This window comes from Zonotrichia albicollis, chromosome 1 (genome assembly GCF_047830755.1).
Source record: "Zonotrichia albicollis isolate bZonAlb1 chromosome 1, bZonAlb1.hap1, whole genome shotgun sequence".
NCBI classification, from domain to species: domain Eukaryota; kingdom Metazoa; phylum Chordata; class Aves; order Passeriformes; family Passerellidae; genus Zonotrichia; species Zonotrichia albicollis.
The window spans coordinates 15,498,187-15,520,669 of record NC_133819.1 but is presented as its reverse complement, the minus strand read 5'-3'; the positions used below and the strand labels follow the sequence as shown (position 1 = coordinate 15,520,669).

At 46.0% G+C, this 22,483-nt stretch overlaps 1 protein-coding gene across 7 annotated transcripts in view; it reads left to right on the top strand.

The window, feature by feature from the left end:
• Window positions 1–22,483, top strand: part of JCAD (junctional cadherin 5 associated) — a 62,583-nt gene that overhangs the window by 19,301 nt on the left and 20,799 nt on the right. For 2 of the 7 annotated variants that reach the window (XM_014270101.3, XM_014270072.3), the window contains exons 1-2: window positions 11,444–11,589; window positions 15,701–15,838. The exons of 2 other annotated variants lie outside the window; for them this stretch is intronic. The gene's annotated coding sequence lies outside the window, so the exon portion shown is untranslated. Of the gene's footprint in view, window positions 1–3,735; window positions 3,910–11,443; window positions 11,590–15,700; window positions 15,839–20,830; window positions 20,851–22,483 lie in introns of those variants that run through there. 3 more of the 7 variants (XM_074532863.1, XM_014270084.3, XM_026796118.2) reach the window with 3 other exon arrangements.

Sequence of the window (22,483 nt, the reverse complement as noted above, 5' to 3'; positions counted from 1 at the left end):
AATTCCCAGTATTTTGAGAGTATGTCCTTTTTTCTCCCTGTTGAAGGTACCACGTTAAAATAAGTCAGCATTAATTTTAAAAAAATGACAATTAAAGTAGTTCTAGCTTTCATCATTGTATACAGTGATAGATATGCTTATATATATTTAGAAAAAAAAAATTTTCTCTAAGCCAAGACACCACTGGTAGGCTACTCTGAGCTACAGTAGTGTTAATAGTGGATGGGAGAGTGGGTCCTCAGACAAGCTCCTTTTTATTCTTTCGCTGATCACCAAAGCAGAATGATGGCACTTGCTGAAGCAGATAATGCCATCCATTGAACGAAGCCCTCTTGCTCAGCTGTCTCTGACAGCTCTAAATTTGAAGCAGCAGAATCTTTGACCAGACAAAAGAAAACTTCTGCTTATAATTATCACAATAAGTCCAAAACCAAGAGCAGTGTGACTGTTTTATTAATAGTGTGCTTTGCTGCTCCCAACCTTTGCAAAATCTGTGTATCTGGCTGTCCAAGAATATTACTGCTTGGACCTATTTCATATGGATTGTGAAGGATAAAGACATTCCTGAAAGCTCGCTTGCCAGCTCTGCTGTCCTGCCAGCAGCAGTAACTTGAGAAGGAATCATGGCCCCTTTGAAATATGGATCACAGCAGGGCCAGAGGATGGGGCCCAGACAGACACATATGGATGGACAGATCTACAGGAGATTCATTTTCTGTCCCTCAGTAGCTCTCATCTTCCCTCTTCTGCTGCTCTGCAGTTTTCCTGCTGAGGACACATGTAGGCAGAGAAGACACCAAATTCCAAATCTTGTCCTTGAAATCTTTTCAGAAACATGCTTCCACATTGGGCTGTTCTCCTGATTGTGGGAAGAGGTGCCAACTGCAGAAGGCTGGAGCAGGAAGTGGCTCAGATCTCATGTTTTCCTTACACATCTCAGTAATAGCTTTTTGAAGAACTAGAGCACTTTTTCAGAACTGAAGGGTGCTGATGGCATCTGGTTTAACATGATAAACTTTTCTTGTCATCCCAAATTTACTGGCTAGCAGATCAGCTCATCTGTTAGATGGGTATAGTGGCTCCCTGACATCACCAGGAGTGAATGTGTTGCATCGATTAAGCCTTTTACAGCCCAGCTTGGATTTAGGTAAAGAGCAGTAACTGAAGGCCTTAATGAGGAAAACAGCCTGTGCATGTAGAGCTCTACCTGAGATTTATATTTGAAAAGTGCAAGTTTCTGTCACACAGAGCCCTAACTGCTTTATCAGACAAGAGGAGAAACCTGGCAAAGTGCAATGGCCTCAAGGCAAGACATGTGAATGTAGTCAAGATGTCAGAGCACCCAAACATAGTGCAGCAAGGGATGCTGCCATCCCAAATAACCAGTTCCCAGCACTGGGAACTCTGTGCCTCAGTTTGTCATCTACTCAGAGCTTTCTTGGAAGTAAGTGACTTTTTTAAGAGTAAGGTGAAAAAGCTGCAGTAGGAGAGCAGCTATGCTCTTTCTCACTCCCTGTAAGTCACTGCAATTTATAACGAGTTTTCTGCAACTATTTCAAGCTCTATCTTGAGAAAAGAGGCACATGGACATACATACTCTGCAATGTAATAGAGGAGTTGGTTATTGGAGGTTTTTGTACCCTGTTAGGAATGCCTTTAAGCTATTCTTGTATAGATTTCTATTGATAGGTGGCATTGATTTCTATTGATAGTGGATTTCTATTGATAGGTGGCATTGATTTCTATTGATAGTGGATTTGAGCCTGGCATCCCATGACCCATCCAGTTTCCACACAAGGAGCAGATGCCAGACCTGATTCCACCATTCTCCATCAAGCACCAGTAGCAAGAACAGTGGAGGAGAAAACCCCCTTTTTCTGTGAAAGGCATCTTCATCACCTCTACTGTGGAGTTAGAGAGTGGGAGGAGGAGAGTGTTACATGGGGGAAATGTACTCAAGCCAGGCTAGTGGCTGCCTCCTCCCTCATCAGCATAAAAGCACCTTTGTGCTGTTCTTTTCATATCTTCTGTCTGCAAAGAGCCCCACAGTGGCCATATCAGCTGGAAAAACCAACATTAGCCACAGTTTGAGCAAGAGCAGCTGTGGCTGCTGAATTCAAGCTCTGGCACATCCACAGTGTGTCTGGGTATCCCAAACACAGCACCTCATCTGCAGGGCTGGACAGCCCAGACACAGCAGGCAGGCTCTGGTGGCCAAGCCCAGTCAAGCTGACAGCACCTAGAGTCAACCTTCTGCAGAAGTCCATGTTTTTGAAGAGGTTCAGGGAAGGGGCATACAAAGGGGGGAACCTAAGTCCTTAGGCAGCTGTGAATCACTGTCTTGGATTTAGGCACCTAAGTGCTTTTTTGGACTTCATCCCAAACACTTCATTGAGAGAGTGCTGCATTAACAACAGCCCAGTCAGAGGATAAGCAGCAACAGAAATGCTCCAAGCTGCTATTTCAATGCATCCTAGAATGCAAACAGATGATGCTGCAGCAACAGCTGCACTGGGTTATGGTGTCATTGCCCCAGGCTGCTTCCTTCCCTCATCAGAACTTCCTTCACTGCAAAACCTTTAGCCCAGTGCAGTCCAGAAACCCATCCAGGCGGGAACCACTGACTTGGTGTGGAAATGGGCATGCAGGTCCCACTGTCCGTAGATCTGACTCTGTTAGAGGGGGAGGTGGCAGGTAGAGAACAGCATCTTAAAGCAGAATTGTTAGTTCTGTAGGGATTTGTTTGCCTCTGTTTTCAAATATGTGGGGTAAGGAGCCCACAACTTTTGCAGCTCACTCTTCAGCTTCCCTTCTGAAATATGTAAGTAACATGGCTACTACATGATTAGTGGTGCTGCTCATGACCACTAAGTTCATGCTCAACAGAAGGACAGCAGAGGCTGATGGGAATAAAAAAGATAGGGCTGTGTGTGCCATTTTTCACTTTAGGCAAGCATACTCTGACTTTGGAGGGTAGATGTTCAGGTGAACACTGCCTGCAGGGCACAACAAAAGATGGAGCTGAAGGAAGAAGATTCAGTTCTATTTTAACTTTCCCCTTGGAGTGGATGCAGCTTGACTTCTCTGATGTAGGCTGCCTGGCTGGAAGTTGCACATGCAGGGGAGGGTTTAATCTCCTTTCAAACAGCCCTTCATTCAGAGGATGGCTGGCTGCTTTTCTCCCAGAGCACTCCAGAGCTTGAACAAAGGATCTCCTTCCAGGTTCAGATCTCTGTCAGGTGAAGGCAGAACTTATGAGGTCTCACATCTAGACAGGGAAATGTGGGACCCCCAGAGCAGGAACTTGCCTGAGGGGGTGACTGGGTTTAGGCACAGTGACAATGCAATTAAAGAGTGTGTGTGGTGTAAATGTCCCACAGCACCCTGGTCTTTAAACAGCCTGTCTCCTCTGAGGGATGCCTGCATGATGCTTCTGTATCACAGTGCTGCAATATGCCCAAATGGCAGGGGTGAAGCTTGATCCAGGGAAGGAAAGGATGCGATAAAAAAGGCTTCAGTGGTGTCTGTTTCTCATCTGAAGTAGAGAAAATATGGTGAGGTAGAGGTGGAATTTCCACAGATGAGTCTGGAAGTCCTTTAGTGAACTTGGGGCTGCATAAATTGTGCATAAGGTGACCTCAGAACAAACCCTCCTCGTAAAATGCACATGGATGCCTTTTGATTAATCTGAATGAGGCTTTGCTAAAAATAATATTCTATTATTTTGGTGCTTAGGTCCATTTTCTTTCTGGGGAAGGAAGGAAGGAAGGAAGGAAGGAAGGAAGGAAGGAAGGAAGGAAGGAAGGAAGGAAGGAAGGAAGGAAGGAAGGAAGGAAGGAAGGAAGGAAGGAAGGAAGGAAGGAAGGAAGGAAATAGAACAATTCACAGCTTGATCAGGAAAGTCTTCTGGTAAGAGCCTGCATTTCTCTATGTCTTCCAAGAAAGATTTCCTTGTAATATCAGTATAAACTTCAACAACATAACTAAGAGATTTCAATGACTTTCAAATCCAAATAAAGCCCGGTACATGCTGACATTCTGTGCTGCAATCCTTTGTACAGTTGCTGTAACTTAAAAGGTTGTCAAAAAAAGCAAAACTGTGTTTCTATAATGCTGCTCCAGTACTTTTCCAAAAAAGTATCTCCTTTCCTATCTCTTCAAAAAGCAATTCCAGTGGAGAGCAGATAAGAAATGGGGATGACATCAGTATCTGCAGAAATGCGTGTAAAAGAATAAGAGAGTGAATAAGAGTTAAATTCAAGACTAAAATACACATGCACAGAAGAAGTTTATTACTGTGGGGCTGAAACATATCCCCACTCACTGTGCTAAACCTGTCTACAAGCAGGTAGAAAGGAAGGGAAGCAGCTTGGAAAGCTGACTCTGTACAGCAGGGATGCTCTGCACAGCTGTATTTTTCTTTTTCTGGTTTTCTGCATGAAGCAGAGGTGGGTCTGTACCACCCCCACAGATAACAGGACACTCCCTGTGTGATTTCATAGCGTAGCCAGGCATTTGGAAAAGATTTCTCTATGAAGAATGGATTTGAGTCATAATCCTTTGACCCCGTGGCCCATCCGAGACGGCCGGGACATGTCGCTGCTCCCCGATAACGATTTCCGCGGTGTGAGCTGTGCTGGGGCGGGGGCACGTCCCTGGCCTCCCTCCAGAGCCTGGGATCTGTGCAATCTCCAGTGTCAAGATGTGTTTGGATACGGGAAGCCGTGACAGTGCTCTGTATCAGATAGATAACAGGAGCAGCCCCTCGCTCCAGGAGACAGACGCCTGGTGCTGGGTGCTGAGCGGCCGCAGCCCGTCCCTCTGGGGCTCGCTGCCTGCTCTTTAACCCTGCAGGACAGTCACGGCTTCAAGGGGCTGTGTCTTGGAAGATAAACATAGCTTTCCTGGTTCCAAAATTACAAGCCATTCTCCCATTTTTTTCTTTAACTGAGGAAGACTGTAATTTCAGCTTTTTGGGTGAGGCTCTCTGTGGGAATGCGCTGACATGAAGGGGTCTTGCAAAGTCTTGTTGAACTTTTTGAGTGCTCCCATTACAAGCCTTTCTTCACTCTCTGCCTTTGCTACTGTGCTCGGATTCTCTTATTAAAAAAACCCAAACTACCTACTGGAGATAGCTTTCTCCCCTTGATCTCATAAAAGCAGCTCATGTAGATCCACTGGAGGGAGGCAGGATTTCAGAAAGGGCAGTGCTGCCTTTTGAAACTTAAGATTTGAAAACTTACATTAGCACAGCTAAAAGCTGAAATCAGTCAAATAGCTATTAATTCAGTCCTTATGGACCTCATAGAAACTATGATACAAAGCATTGATAAAAAGAGAGTTTTTATTTGTGTATTAAAACACAATTTCAAGGATGCTCTCCTTTTCCTGGGAGAATCTGCACTCCCCAGGGAAGAGCTCTCTGCAGAGGCTCCACCATGACTGGTGCCCAAAGTATGGCAGTGCTGGGGGAAGGAAGTCACTCACAGTGTTTATCTCTTATCTCCCAGCCTCCTGGGGGCAAGCAGGAGGATTGTCATGGCAGTGGCAGGCCCACAGCCCATGGCCACTGATCCAGCTGCCCCTCCTGCTGCGTGCCCTTGCCAGCTGCACACAGGACCCTCAGCTCCCCTGAGCCTCTCTGTATGGCAGTGAGTGGGACTGGGAGAAGGGAGTAACCTCCTCCAGGGCAGCTTTCCTTTATCTTCCCAATAATTACAGTCTGACCAAAGTTTTGAAGACTAAACCCTTTCCAGACTCTATTTCTTGATATTTGCTGCTGTAGCTCTAGGTTATTCTGCCATCAGTATATATTTTCCTTTGTTTCTAATAAACCCCAGGGCTTTAGTTGCCTCTAATAGCAGTGATTTCACAGCCTAGATGTATCAGTGTAAATAAATAAGAATGATTTTATCTGTACTATATTTGCCATCTTCCAGCTTATTGTTTATACATATATGTTCAGGAAAGGGAGGAGACATTCCCAAAAGGCCTCTCTGGTTTCCACATTACTTCACACACCTTTATTACTCTGGCCCTTGTGCTTCTCTTCCCTCAGGTTCTCCACTGTTTCAGAGTTTACTCTCCCAAAGAAAGACCTGGTCAGCACCCATTATGTATTTGCAAGTTAAATTATCTGTACTGGTAAGAATATGATTGCAGCTATTTTGAAGATGAAATTGACTATTTTCTTTTTTTTCCAAGTAAATTTGAAATTTATTTAATGAAAAAGGCAAAGAATTTTTATCTAAAGCCTGTGGGTAACCTCAGTTTATTTTCAGTCTTCACTGTAACTCAAACAGGTCAGTATCTGAGCTTGACACAGTAAATCTGGAGTCACAGCAGGATGGTGCTGAGCTGTAGCCAGATGTTTGATGGAAGGACAGGGTGGAACCCACTGCTTGACGAGACTTACACTGGACATCAGGCATGATCTGGTGGCTGCTGAGCACTCACAACTAAATGTGAGGGGGGCATTTCCAGAGACATCATCGACATGTTGTGCTAACTCATGAGTTCTGACCAAAGGCTGCTCTTCTTTCAGCTTATTTGAAGTCTGTTTTCCTCATGCTGTAGTCTGCACAATGATGTTAATGAGATCCGCAGCTCCTACTAATTTATTGTTATTACAGAAATCAAGCTAAAACCTGTACCTGCAAAAAGACCTTTCCCCAGCTGCATATGTCTCACTTCCCACTGTCTGTGAGTCTTCCCTCCTCATCAAGTGAAGCTCACATCTCTTGCAGGAATGCCAATGTGGCAGTCACAGCTGAGCCTCCATGTGCAGCTTCATGGAGATGGATGGAGCTGCCATAACATCTGCATTGTACCACTCTGCACCCTGGTACATAATGCATATACTATCAAATCTACAGTGCATTATTAAGGAAATGCAGGAATTCGTCTTCTCTGAAGTAGAAAGCATTCAAATTTTGAACTAAGAAAAGTAGGATAGATCCAACACCAACATGCCTTGCTTCTGCATAACTTTTCTCCTTTTATCTTCCCCTACCTTTGGGGGATGACTCTTCCTCCCCTCATCACCTTGCTGAGAGGCCAGCTGGAGCTTCTAATCCTTCTCAAGAGCTTTTCAGCTGAATGACTGTACAAATATTTCAGTCAAGAAACACCCCTGAAAAACAAGGCTTAGCTGTTCTGCTCCCCAGCTGGGTGACAGGGGTAATTACGGTGATAACTTCCCATTTCTCTTGGGTGTTATGATGAGAAACTCATTAGTTATTTTCTGAGTACCCTGAGCCAAGTCCTGGAATGAAAGAACTGTAAGGATTGTTTTAACAATATTTAGCACTTCAAAAATTTTGGAAGCACTACCTAATTTTCCCAAATGTAAACCAGCTAAATTCTGCAGGGTAATTTGTGTGCCACACCCCTCAGCCTTTTCGTCAGTCTTCACAATGTTCAGGAATTCACACTCATATGGGTGTACGTTTCCTCTGTGTTAACTAGTCTTTTATTTTTAGCTTTTTCCCCCCCATTTTTTCCTCCCTCCAGCACACTTTCATGTGTCATACTTTAGGACTTCAAGGTACATCTGACAGACCTGATAGCTTAGTCCTTACACTTAAAGGAAAATACTCTCCATGACTGCACTATTTCTGCTCCTCAGCAGCCAGTGGCCAAACACCTTGCACAGACAGCAAATGCTGTGAATTAAATCATCTTTGCAGAATGGTCACCACCTGACATCATGAACTATTTCCCTCTATTCCATACATACCCACTCCTTCTTCTCTTTTGGGATGCCTAGGAAGCAATAAAGCAGTTCAAGAAAAGGATCCCCGAATACCAAGTCAAAATACAGCTAAAAAAGCACCAGAGGACTGGCAAATGAAAATCTCCATTTTCCACAGCAATGCTTAGTGTTTCCCTTGATGTAGCAATAAAATATCTGAAGTTTCTCTGTTCCAAGCTGAAAGGAGGTGCCAATTGTACAAACAAGTGATTACTGTTGGAATGGGCAATGTGAATTTTTTCTTGCAAAAAGGTAATAGCTATTTTGGTTTTGACTAGCAGCTGTTCTAAGTAAGTTTAATATCTTATGGCTGTAACATACCATATAGGATGGACAAGAGGAAAAAATAACCAGGGGTTTAATAGTACATCTGTGGCTAGTTAGTTATGGTAAACTTCAGGTATGTGGTGATTTCAGCATATGTTCCTAAATATTTTCCCAGCAACTGGATCTAAGACAAAACCTGTTACAGTCTTTTGGGGAGTAATTAATGCACCTAATCACTTCAAACCCCACCAAATTATGAAAAAGTATGTTTGATTTCACTGTAAAAAGCACTGATGAATGATCACCTCCAGAAATGAGGCTCCAAGCCCACGACAAGTTCTGTAGGAATGGCAGGAAAGTTCTGATCCTGAGCAGCGACACTGCTGATGGGACATAAAACATAAATATAAAACCTCCCAATCAGGGAGGTTTTGTGGCCAGGGAGAATTATAAAGGCATAAAACAGCAATAACTTGCATCGAGCAGAGCACAACTTCCCATTCACTTGGCACAGTGATGACACGCTGCAGTGCTGTTGCTGAAGAGTTGGCTGGTGTGCAGCATATCTCTGTGTTTTTCCTTTTCCCTTCCCTCTAAATTAATTCATCTGTATTTCCCCCATCTGGCCTGTCTTGCTCATGTTTGTGTGTTTCTGTTTTCCACAATTTCTGTCCACAATGGCCACTTGCAGGCCAGACTTGCAGGCGCTGCTCTTCATCTCCTGAGGAGCCAAGTCCTGGTTCCCTGCTTGCCCAGGCACGCAGACCTGCTCTGCCATGTCCCACAGGATCCTGGTCTGAGCCTGCCTGCTGTGACACAGGGATGCTCTACTGCCTGCTGGGTCCACGCAGTCCCGCTGTGCTCCTGTCCAGATACCCAACTTTGCACACACAGCCATCAGCAGCTTCTGATCTGTGGTTTCTTTGCCCCTCTTTCAGGGGGACAATAATGGTTCTCTCCTCTGCTGCCCCATTGAGTCACCCTGCCCCATCACACTGAATTTACCCGCCTCAGGAGTCCTACATGGCAGGACAGTGAGTGGCTTTACTGCTCTTTTCTCTTCTGCAAACTCCATTTGTATGCTTCTCTCTCAGCCATATTTAGTTCTTTTAGCCTTTTAAGGATGAAGCTCTAAGCTCAAAAATGTCTGACTATGGTCTGCTTCTCTGGAAAGAGCCAAGAGAGGGAGATCTCCTCAGGCAGCTGCAGGACTGTGGCCTTTCCGGGGGAGCAATGCTCCATCAGTTATGCACATTGACCATCAAAAGGCAGAATTCTCTCCTGCTTCCTCTGCTTTCCTCATCTTTGCCCTTCTGGCAGTCACAGTCTGTGTTGCAGTAGCAACCTGAGACCACAACCCCACTGATCCGAGCACCGGGCAAAGGCACAGCAAGAAGCAACATCTGCCCAAAGAACTCGCTCTCTAACAGGGCAAGGGGATGCAGGAGCAAAGGGAGTCCCTGGCAGCTGCACTGGTGCTGAGAAGCTCAGCCCTCAATCTTCCCAAATCACAGACTAACGTGTTACACTAACCCTCTGGGCTACCCCCCTTGGACATTACTTGGGGCTGCCAGCGATCATTTGTTGTTAGTTGTGAATCCAGCCCAAGGCATCCCTCCTATTGTCCCCAAAATCATGTTTCTTTCTGGTGTCTGACTGTAGATCTATGTTCAGCTCACATTTTCAGTTTTCTCTCTGTAACAGGAGACCTAGAAGCATGGGCACTGATTTCTTTTTTTAGGATATTTTCCTCTGTTTTTTCAACTTCAAGGTCCTTTGACTTCACTTGGGGGAAATCTTCAGTGACTGCAGGACTCCAGACAAATCTGCAGGAGTGCCTCTTTCCAAGGGTTGCACCTCCCTTTGCAGCCCACAAAGTGTTCTCAGAGGAGATGTAGCAAAAATTAATCCCAGGTGCACAGAGGCAGGTCTGAGATGTGCTGTCCTCTGTGCTTTTATCAAGGTCTCTACAGGCTGTGACCTCATGACAACAAAAATGTCACTCTGACAATGTTCAGTAAATGGTCCCGTTTCAAATGGTCCAATGGAATGGTCCAGCCAGTTCCCCCTCCCCACTTCCCATCCCCTAAATCCAGGGCCAAAGCAGCTTTCCCAGCAGAGAGCTGGGAGCTGCAGGAACAAGGACCTGCTCTGTGTGGCACATCATGACCACCCAACCAGAGCAAAAGCTTTTGTCTTGAGAAGCAGGGATTTAAACAGGACTGTCTTCTACAACTAAGGAGAACAAACAGCTCAGAGCTTCAGCCATGCAGACGAGAAAATAATTCTGGAAATTTTTTCTAACAACACAGAGGAGATAAGTATTTTATAAGCCCAGTACTCCCAGTTTGCCTGTCAGAGTCAAGATATTTAAATAATGAACTGGAAGTTGTGGCAGCACGGCTTCCTTGATGGAAAACCTTGTTATTGTCACATCCACATGAAGCTGCTCTGTGACAAAACTTAAACCTTTTACTGACTGACTACTGTGTCAGCTACAAGAATCCACCACAGGAAAATACAGGGGTTCCCCAACCAGCAAAGCCACAAAGAACTTCACAAGTACCCTGCAGGGACAGGGTGCCAGGGGTCTGCTCAAGGTCCCCCTGCTGCCGGTGGCATTGTCTTTGGTGGCTGCATCGAGTGTCAGCAGCTGCAGGCTCACACCACCACTGCTGGAAGGCAAAAGGAGATGTCCATAGAAAAGCAGGTCAATGACAATAACTCCCAGAGCCCTGGGAAACCGGGGCACAGGAAACCTGTATTCAGTTCTGGGCTCTCCTGCAGACTTGTGCCGTGACCTTGGACTCATCATGTAACTTTACTGCCCTTGTTTTCTCACTATTAACTAGAGCACATACTGAATAGAACTCAATTTATGAACATGTGTAAGAGCGCTTTGATAGCCTGGGGTAAAAGTCAATTAAGACAGGCCAAGCAGTTGATGGGCCCAGCCAATTACTGAAGTAAATGATTCACAAACATACTCTTTTTTAAAGAGTGTCATTAAACCAAAAGAAATTTGCAAATTATTCACCTGTTTCTAGAGGCTGAATAGATCATGGGAGGGGAAAGGTGGGGAAGCAGTGCTTCAAAAACGTTTGAAAACCATATTGAAGAGAAGCCCTTTGGGTGTATAGCCAGGTGCCAGCAGGAACAGCAAGTTTTGGAAAGATCTGCTCATGTCCCTCTCCATCCTTGACACACCCGTCTTCCCTTCTGCAGATTTTCCCTGTGCTAAGAAAGTTGATGAAAGCTGAGCCATGAGTTGTGCTCATCTGTGGAGAGAGAGGGAGGGAGGGCAGGAGCTGCCCGTTCAACTTCTCGCAGCAATCACACCAACACGCCGCCTCCCGCAGCGCCCGCTGCCCGCGGAGCCGCCCGGGGCGGGCCGGGGCGGGCCGGGCCGCGGGGGACGGGCGGAGATCCGCGATCGTCCCTCCCTCTGTCCGTCCCTCCGTCCCTCGGTCCCTCCCTCCCTCCCGCTCCGCCCCGGCCGCCGCGGGCTCGGCGCCTCCCGCAGCCGCTGAGCGCGGCGGCCCCGCGGGTCCTGCGCGGCGCCCGGAGCGGTGAGTGCCGGCCCGGGAGCGGGCGGGAGGGGAGCGAAGGGGAAGGGAAGGACAGGGCAGGGCAGGACGGGACGGGACGGCGGCGCTCGGAGGTGTCCCGGAGCGGACGGCGGTGCGCGGCAGCGGGGGCACATCCCTCGGGTTCCCATCGCTTGCACCTGCTCGTTCTTCTCTCCCCCCGTGGCCGCTTTCTGTGGCGGGGCTCCCTGCCGGCATCCCCCGGAGCTCGCCCCCAGCCGGGGTCCCAGGGAAGTTGGTCGGTGCCGCTCGCTGGAGCCGCTCCCTTCATTCACCGCCGGTCGCTGTGCTCCCAGCGCCCGGGACCGGGGCTCCGGCTGCGGCTCGGTGCCGGCTCTCACCGAGCCCAGAGGATGTGGCACCAGGGTCTGAAACACCGAGTGCCGTCCCTCCTGGTGTTTATCTGTACTCCGGTGTTTACACGGTAGTTAAATGGCTCTTTCGGTTATTTTACTTTCTAGTGGTTGTTTTAAGCCATGTCCTATTGCAAAGGAGACAAAACCTCAGCTGTTCTGTCAGAAGGAGATCTGTGCTGTTATGTCATTTCATAATTGCCTCAGAATTGCAAATCATGGCCTTAGTCTGCCACTGGATCTGTGCCAAAAGACTCTTGCATCTGTTAAGGATGGGTGGTTGTTTGGGTTCTTTTCCCTTTTTTTTTCCCCTTTTTTTCCCTTTTTTTTGGTCAAGAGTTGAGAATTATGGCTTTTTATTGGCATGGTCTCTACAAGTTAAGTTACTCCAGCCCCTGTCTTTAAGTGAACACACGATGTAACTGTTCTAAGTAGTCAGTCTGATTCACAGAGTCAAGACATTAAATCTTGGCTAGTGACAATGAGAATTGTGTCCTGCTGAAAAGCATTCAGCTGCACTTCTTTGCGTGAGCTGAGGCAGTTTCTCATTGTTACTTCAGAAGTTCCGATTCTGCCCAGAATGGCTGTTGCTTTTTGTGGGTAACAGACGCATGGAAAATAGCAACCTTCCGGCTTCAAACTAAACAATATCAGATTAATGACAGAGAAGAGCTCTACAGATCAGAGATGCAGTCACTTGCAGAGCCTTAATTTGTGCCAGCACTTGGTTTGTAATCACTGAGGCTAGATCTGCTCTACCCTGCTATGCTGTGCAGTTCTACCACTCACAAGGGTACCACTTGGAGGAGAAAGTGTGGTCCTGCCAGCTATTCCCTTTTCCAAGGATGCTTTGGGCAGCAGGAGAAAGTTGAGGCAGACTGCTGCCGTGGGATAGAGAAGCTGGGCATGGCTGTGCCCCTCAAGGCAGGATCATCTCTAAGCTGCACCATCAGGGCACATTAGAATACCGACTAAAACACCAATTTAGTCTGTCATTTCAAAGGCTGGGCCCTTCTGCATCCTCCTTCCTATGGTGATGTTAAGTGTTTCTCCACACTGTAACATGCCTTTGCCAGCTCTTGGAAAAGACGGATCTTTCAGGGTCTGCCAGGCTGTGTGTATCAACTGGCATGTTACAGTACTATATTGTTCTTTAGATGCATAACTTCACTGGCCTCTTATGACCTAAAAAGCACACACAGAAAATAAATAAGGGCATATTGTTCAGTGGGAAGGATGCAGAAAGTTCTTCCACGTTAGCTGTTAGTTAGGGAAACACGACTTTTAAGTGTTTCTCCTGATTGTCAGAAGAATGACATGGCACATGTGAGCTTGTTTTTTGCCAAGCAAGCTCTGCTTGGAAGGTGAGGCATTTCTGAACTTCTTGGTCACCTTGGAACTAGTTATGAGTGCATAGCAAAGTCCTTCCCAAATCTTCTCCTCTAATTAATTTGGCCAGAGGCCATCCTAATTAACCTTGAGGGAGTTCAGGGGTGGGAGAGCTTGGTATGAAACAATTGTTCTCTTGTAATTTGCTGTTCACAATGTGTTGACCAAGCTACGAGCTACATCTCTAAAGTCCTCTGGGTCTCTTGCTTAAGCCATTACACCAGTTTATTTGTTTTTTAACAGATGTTGTTTTCTGATTCTTGAGTGAAAGGGTTATCTTGCTTTCTGCAATCTTGTTATTGTGCTTTGTTGCAAGGACAAGTGGGCTTGGGCTTGCTGGGGAAACTTACTCACCAGTTCCAGCTGTGAAGGAAGGGGTTGGTCAGGCTTTCAGCAGTCCTGATGCGATTGTTAAGGTCCCTGTGTGAACTGATGGCATCTTTTCACATCTACCTAGAAATAACCCTCAGTTTCTCTGGTACTGGCAGTGCCCGTAGGGAAGGGAAAGCCGCAGGAGCCTTTTTGCCCAAGAGTATTACAGTTAGGATATTAATGGAATTTGTCAGCCATAACTTGGACTGTCTCAAATGGTGAGGCAAGGGAAAAAATCTGAGATAGTTGAAAAAAGGAAAAAAAAAAGTTAAAGGCTGTGTTCTGCTTTTTGAAAATGCTCATAGCACCCTGCAAGTCACTAAGAGTGCGATGAAGGGGGGAAAAATGAACAGCTGCTTCTGAAATTTCAGGATGGTCCATCTTCTCCCTTGTGATGATGACTGCTCACCTTGTTGGTCCAGGGGGCTTATCTGTGCTCAGGAAGTGGGTCACCCTTCACCAGCCTGGGCTTACCTTGCTGCTGGGCAGCCCTGCCCAGCACACACAGCTCTTCAGCAGCACAACATTGATCGTGTGCAGCCTTCTCAAGCATCTGTCTAGTTTTCTTCTGTGCTAGTGCATGAAAATGCTGCTTTGGCATTTGTTTTCTGGTAGAGCAAGGGGTCAGGGGGAAATCCTGCTGAGACTACCAGTCAGGACACACAGATCCAAGAAGGAAAGATCAAAGGCGTCTGTAATACAGGAAGAAGCAGAGGGTCACTCCGGAAGAGAGGGCATTTGATTATAGTACAGGGGTAATATAAAGGGGATAACACACAGGAGAGGATGGTACTGTCTGAAAATGAGTAAACAAACAGATGTGTAAGACTCTGCTGAGAATTTATTTACTCTACAAGACACAATCCTTATCTCTTTGAAAGAAGAGAAGACCACATCAACCTTGGAACACTTCTGCTCCCAGCCACATTTGTGAGCAGGAGAAAGTGTTTGTTTATGGATCCCTCCTCCGTGAGTCCTGGCCTGATGGGCTGGCCTGTCCTGCTGTGATTAGTAGGATGCTAATGTGTGCAATCCTTTTGATCACAGAGCCTGGGCTCTATAAGTCATGTCACTGTCACCTCAAAGAAGTTCAGCCATGTGATAGATCCCTTATTAAAAATTTTTGCTTTGACAGATTTAATACAGTTATTATTGAAATCCTTTTTTTCTTTTTTCTTGCACAGATGGAGAGCTTTTCTATTAAAAATACAAAAAATAATGCTTATTCTTGAGGTTCTATTGTGGGAGTAGTTTATTAGGACATTGCCCATAGGTATTTTCAGTGGGATGATTAGCCTGTAATATCTTGATTTTAAGATGTGAGCAACAAATGTGATTCCCTATGCTTTGTTTTACCAGTGTGAACTGCTCCATACAAAACTGTAAACAGCATGAAAACATTCATCTGAGTCCTAAAAAGCATCTTCTTCTGCAGCTCCTTTTTGGGAGGCAAAGAGTTGACTAATTACTCTTTGTGTAATAAATGTACTATTTTGCTCTCCTGTTGTGACAGACAAAAGCTGTCATTTGAGGAAATACACCATATGCTGCCAATTGGTGTAAGGACTGGTTATATCTGGAGCACAGAGTATCAGCAAGTGCTCTTTAACAATTGCTCCTTCTCTGAAAAAAATCTGGGCCAATTTCAGTGGACTGATGTGCTGGTCTGTCATCAGTGAAAGCCAGCTGTTGACATTTTGAAAACCAGCTAACACAAACAGTGGTATCCATGCCTGCTTCGATAACCGCTCTACCTGTTAGGCATTTACATCTATTTGGATGCTCAAGAGCCTCAGCCTATCAGTGCTCAGTCAGGCCTGGATTGGTCCGTGGCAAATTTGAAAATCAAGCTTATTTCGGATACCAACTCCCATCCATGCGTAGTCAGACATGTTTTTCAGCATTGTGTGACCCCAATACTCAAACACCCACATTACTTAAAAAATTAATCTCTCTCTCTCTACCATTTTTCCTTGGAGAATGTGAGAAAGCAGAGTGTGAAAGCTCCCAACAAACAGCAGCACCTGAAGAGCAGCTGTCACTCATGGAGATCTGCCCCAGGAGATGCTGTGCACTCTCTCTCATGCCGTGGTGGGTTTGCAGACGCATCTGCACCGGTGAGATACAAGACAGGAATAACTACCTTCTGAGAGTTAAATAAACTCTTTAAGACTTGTTCCTCTCCTCCTTCCCACTTCCTAATTTTATTGGAGACACATTGTATCATTAATTTGTTCTCTGGCACGGTTCCTCCAGGATTTCAGCAAGGTCTTTTTGCTCAAAGAATGCAAAGAGGATGTGAGCTGTAATTTTCACTGTCTGTGAATCTTTGTGTTAGAGAAAAAATGTGAACTCTCCTGCCCGCAGGTAATGAGAGTTGAACACAAAAAATCACGTATTTCTTTTAAATTTCTTTGAGGTGGATGGGAGGGACTGGCCTGGGAAGACATGCAGAACCAACATAAAGTTGGCTTATCTTCCAGCAAAGACTTTGGCCTGTCTTCCTCCCATGTAGTCTGCAGAGATGATTATGCATGTAGCACTAGCAGCTTTGAAGCCTTCAGTACAGCACTGGCTGCAATGGAAACTTTTTTGAAGCTTTGCCTGGTGTGTATCCATGATGTGATCAGTGTCCTTTGGTCAGGACCCCATTCTGGTGCCTCCTCTCATGTGCTGCCTCTTCTCTGCACAGGAGCCTTCAACCCGTGGTGTGTATTTTGTGTCCCAGCCTCCCTGTCCCTCCCATCCCTGGAGGGGAAGCAAAGTTTCTTTTTCTACCCTGTGCCCGACCTGCACTCCCTTAGCGACCCCCTCACTCTTCCCTGCAGTGCAGAGATGTCAGAAAAGGAGGGTGCAGGGGAAGTTCTAGCAGGGGGCTGGGGATAGAGGGGAAAGTCACATTGTATTTGAGGGGAGGTGGCTATTTGAACACTGAGAGATTTGTGGGAAAGAGTTTTGATTTTCTTGGAAATGTGTGGGGCATGCCAGCAGAATAAGACATTTTTTGGGGGAAAGGTAGAGAAAGAATATTACAAAGTTTAGTTTCCATCTCAAATCCCTTGTCTCTGAGGCAGGATTGCTTCATCTGCACCACTTCTGATAGATGTTCAGTCTGTTCTTGAAAACCAGTATTGATTCACAGCCTGCCAGCATAAACAGTCAATAACTATCATTATGGCTAGACAGTTCCTTTTAATACCTAATCTAAATCACCCTTGCTGCTTCCTAAGCCAGTCCCTTTGGTAATCCACTTCTGCAGGGAGTAGGACAAGATTATTGCAGCCTTTTAGCAGCCTGACATATTTAAAACTTGTTATCATCTCGCATTCTCTCACCCTCATTCCTCCACACTTTTCTTCCAACTAAACAAGCCCTCTTCTTGTACCCTCTTCTCTAGGGGTCACACTTGGCTAAATCTTTTATCATTCCTGTGAGCATCTTGCTTGAGGTAGGGCACAAACTGGAAATGGGGCTGAGAGGAGTAAAGAGCCTGATGTGTGATGCTCGTCTTGATATATCTCCAAGCTTATTCACTGTTCTTATCATGAAACCATAGAATTGTTAAACTTGGAAAAGGTCTCTAAGATCATTGAGTCAAATCATGTCATCCCTCTTTATGACTATAGCCCCAGAGACTCTTTTGCTGTACTGCCTCTTTTTGTTTTGCATGACATCCTTCTTCTTCAACATGGTTTTTTACACCTGCCTGTATTGAATCTCAGTCATTCATTTCAGACTAGGTCTTTGATTATTAAGATTTTATTCTAATTTTAATCCCTGAAAATGCTCACAGCATTCCCTAGAGATTTGTAATTGTAATCTTCCTCCTAATTTACAAGTCATTAATGGAAATACTGAGTAGAACAAGACCCCCCAGGCACTGCCCTTATGTGTCTTTTCAGGTTGCCATTGGACTTGCTACTGTTCCTTGAGTAGATATTTGAAGTATTTGTATGCCTGCCCACAGTGAATTATACCTCAGTTGTATTCACCTGGTTTGCATATAAGACTATCACATGCATTCATCAAAGCTTTCCTCATTCCAACGTGTGACTTGTGCTGTTTTTTCCTCCCTAGTCACTATGCTTCCAGCTCAGTCAAAGAAAATTAAATAGATTAGGCTTAATTTGTTCTTGACAAGTCTGTATTTTCTGTTTTCTCATGGCTTTATCGTGTGGGAGTGGATGCAGCTGCAGTGCAAGGTGGCAAGCAGGGAGATGGAAATTCTCCTTGGATTGCACGCTTGCTCCCTCCTGCTCCATGATAATCAACATTTGTTATAAGTATTTACAAGGGAATTGAATAATAGTTTGTCTGATTTGATATCAAAGCAAGGCTGTTTGGTCTATGATACCCCAGATCTGTCTCCTTCCCCCTTTTGTTTGAAGTTGGATAATATGTTTGCCCTTCACTCATCCTTTGAGAATTTCTAGAAGATATTTACTCATGGCTAGGAGGCAGCCCTGACTATTTCCCTACTCCTTCCTTACTCCTAGCCTATGCTTAATTAAGCCCCGCCAAGTTGGATACATCCAACTTACATTAATGTTCTCCAGTCTCTTTCTCCCGTGTTCTAGAGTATCTTTGCATTACATAGCTGACATTTGATCATAGTGAACATTATTGTTGGAGGCTCTTCAAAAACATTAATTTTATCTTTCCCGATGGAGCGTGTGTCTGCAAGTCAGTGGATGTGGTGCTGGCTGTTTCTGTGGGCAGGGGCATGGCATTCTGGGGTGGCTGCATGCACATCACCACTGCAACCTGCTGGTTACAGTCCCATCTGACCTTATTGTCCTGCAAAAGATGAAATTAGCAAGGTAAAAACCTCGTTTAAGGTGCTTTTTATAGGCTGTTTTATATGCACACATGCAAAGCCAGAGTGAGAAAACAGGAGCAATTAAAATGTCCAAAGCCTTAGATATTCTCCTGGGATATAGCTCAGGGTTATATTTAGACAGAGCAAGTAGCACCATCTAGTATTGAAGCAACCATAAGAACCTGTTTTCCATTGCTCTAGTCTGTCAGGCTTTTATCACTTGATCTGAGACTTTCAGGTTGTATGTCTCTCTCAGGCTAGGTTTATTTTAATATTGTCAGCTAAACCAATTCAACCATTTCCAAGAAAAACTAGAGGGGAGGAGAGAAGGAATGTTGTTTTGCCCACATTAGAAAGGGTGAAAGAAAATAAATCTTTCAGCTTTTTGATTAAGAGCTGCGGTGCCATCATGTTCAAGAACAGGATCTCTGGTGACAATCTCTGGTGACAAGGCTTGGAGACATCTGTGCGTGTTCCTGGCAGACTGTGCTTTGAGTTTACTCCATTTTCTGAAGACTTTTCTCCCCGTCCATCCCAGCCCAGCCCACCGGTGACCCAGCCCTGTGCTTGTGCCCTCGCTGCTCCAAGGGATGTGCCAGCAGAGCGTGCCTGTGCAGGGCTGTGCTGCTGGAGTGGGAGCATCCCTGTAATGACAGCTCCTCTTCTTCCAGTGTAGGTGAGATGGGGTCTCAAATCTGGGAGCAGGCACAGAGGTTCTTCTGCTGGAAGTGCAGACAGGACAGTAGGTGTTCATCAGATGGGGAAGGAAGAAATTGGGGTGATGGATGCAAACTGAGGGCTGACCAGCAGAAGCTGTGAGGGGTGCAGGAGGAAGGATGGGCTGACTGCCACAGTGGTGGGCTGTGTGGGAAGAGTGGCTCAACTGGTGGGACCAGGAGACAGGAGGGCAGAGAAGGGATCCTGGAGGAGAGGGGGAGGACAGCAAGAAGTGTTGGTGAGTGTGGGAAGGGGGAAATGAAGGCACTGGGTTATGTGGTGGTGAGAAGTTAACATGGTGGGGGGGACATGGGGCTTCCTGGACAAAAGTGTTGGAGTTGGATTAGATGGACAGAGGGATGGAGGAAAGCACAGTACACAAATTACTGCAACCAGTTTTTTTGGCTCATCCCAAAATGAGTCTGTGTCTTCATTGTGTGGACAGCTATTTGCCATACTTAGTTCATGTGCAGAGGCACTACGTTCTTGCAGCAGTTGTTTTGTGCCTAATTCACTTTTAGAGCTGAGTCCTTCAAAAAATCAGGTTGTAAGCACTTCAGACTGGGTGCCTAGAGTCGAGAGGATTGTTTCACTTTAGTCTGTCTGCATAAATATTCTGTCTGGCACATGTCTGATATGAAATGAGAATAATGTCACCCAGACGTGAGTGAAGATAAGCTAGTTTAATGTGTCCCATCTAGATAATACTCTTTGTAATTCAGATGCCTGTTAGTAACTATATCTTCAAAGCAATGTTTGAATAGCTGCTGTAGAGACAGCCCAGGAAGAACTGCCATCACCTAGCCTGCACACCAATCAAGGACAGAGTCCTGCAGAATTCAGTAGCCTCAAGTCATGTAATTAGAGACTGCAGCAAATTGTGTGTCCTTGATTTGGGCAATTCTTGATGTTGTATGCTTCATTTTGCAGCATGAATCATGTTCCTTCAATGTTTTATTTTCTTGAAAGTTGTACAAAATCATTTATATTATTGTTATAAATAGTTCTGCAGAGGTGGGAGGGGAAATCATGCTCCAGAAGGATTTCAGGGGTTGTATTCAGCCACTGAAAGGGTTACCACCTTCCCCTACATTTCAAGTAGTGGAGGGCAGGAGAGATGTTACAGAGGGCAGCCAGGACCAACTCCTCTGTCACTCCTGGTCTCCCACCCAATGTGTAGCTGCTGTTCCACTCTGTGGAACTTGGGCTAGAGGAAGGAGCCTGCCAAGGGGCTGCTCAGAGCACCATGAAGGGAGCATTCAATGCCATGCAAGTCGTTTCAGAGCACAGAGGTAAGATCTGCTTCTGCCATTGCTGCAGGCGTTGGCATTCACCATCACTGGTACTGGTCATCATGCAGATGGTGGTGGTACCCCCCGAAATAACAAGGCTTGGGAACCCCTGCCACTGAAAACAACTGCAGACAAAGGCAGATCATAAATAGAAAACAATGTGTTTCCCCCACTGAGAATGAGTTCCAGAAGCAGCTCAGAGGAAACTAGCACCAACTTTCTTTGGGGTGTTTTTCAGGAGTGCGTTGGGCTTTTCTCAGGCCGGAGGTGAGCTCCGTGCTGCTGGAACGAGCACCCCAAGGTGAGGTGCTCTGATGACGTTTCCATCTGCTGATCCCATTGTGTTCCTCTTGCCCAGGCTGTGGGTCTCCATTGTGTCTGTCTACATGGGGGCTGATGCTGATTTCCGCCATTCACACTTGTTTCTTTGCATCTGAGAGTGCTGCTGAGAAGTTTCCAGAGAAAAGCTTGGCCCCTGTTTCCAATGTACTGCAGAGTTGTACCGGCTGCCGGGGACAAGTCGGAAACACTGGCAAGATAGCAGGCATCCTCAGGAAGCAAACCCTATCAGAAAGCAGTGATGTCATTGGCAAACAAAACAAATGAGGGCTGGAAAAACAAACTGTTTTGCAGCGTTGTTGATCTTCCCTCAAATTAGAAGCTCTGCACAGCCTTTACTCTGCGGTCCAGACTGACAGATTATTTACATAATGCTGCAGCAATGGTTTTGTTACTCCTGCCAATCCAATTCCTTTGATTTTATTTTTTAGGTTTATTTATCTAAGGGAGGGTGGGGTGAGTGTCCCAGAACTCTAGCCAGATTCAGAAAGCTGGCCAGTATCCTTGCACATGATGGGTGCTGACATGGTTGATGTCCTGCAAGCTTTGATCAGGCAGGACTTCTGGCTTCCCTGTCCCTGATCAGGTCCAGTGCCAGAGATGCTACTTCCCCATGACTTCTGCACTGCCCTTTGAGGCTGTGTCCTGACAATGTCCCAACTAGTGGCCACCTGCTACCACTGCTACTGGCTCCTTGGAGCTTGTGCCATGAGCACGGAGCAGGATTCTCCCCCTTGGCTGTTCCCATTGTGGTGTTGTGATGGGCATAGTGATAGCATCCTTCTCCCAGATGGGCCTCCCCAGCACACGTAACCATGGGGTTTCCCCTTCACACATGGCAAGTTTGCAGAGCTGGAAGAGACAGTCATACCAGTTCCTCATGGCGCACTTCCACTTGCTACTCCTCACCACTGGTGCCAAAAGAAGGATCAGAGTAAACCCCATGGGCTGGAGGTTTCTCACCCACACAGCTTTGCCTCTCTGATGGCTGCAGTGGGTGGCAGAGAGGGGGTTAAACTCCTCTCCAAAGCAGCCTTCTAACAGCAGGAAAAGCACATTCCTTCCTTGCACCTGTGAGCACTTCGATGGGATTTCTGCTGTTTATGGAAGTCACATTGGATCTTTCTCCTGTTAGAAGCTGAACAGCTCTAGCAGCCAGCTGTTCCCTCTGCTCTGCTCATACCTGGCTCCTTGCACAGTCCAGGCAGGGGGTGGATGGAAAAGCAGCTTTTTAGGTCAGCATTCAAAAATAACCCACAAAGCCTTCCCTTCCTTCCATGAGGGAAGGGTGCCTCTCCTCCCTGTTTTCTGCCTGCTTGTCCTTACTGCTGGCTCATCTACTCCAAGCTCTTACTGGAAATTTGGAGTTCTGTTCTAGCAGGGGCTAATATCTTCAGCACAGAGTTTTATTTCTCTGTTTTGAAAGGGTGTGTAGTGTTGCATGTGTGAAAAGGGAGGAGATTCATTAAGCTCTAGGGACAAACCGGTTTAGGTGTTCAGGAGGCTCTCAGGGTGGAAAGCCACTTTTGCAGTGTTCCAGGTTAAATTGTGGCTCTGCATAACAACTGTGACTGATTTTCTACACTGTGAGCTCT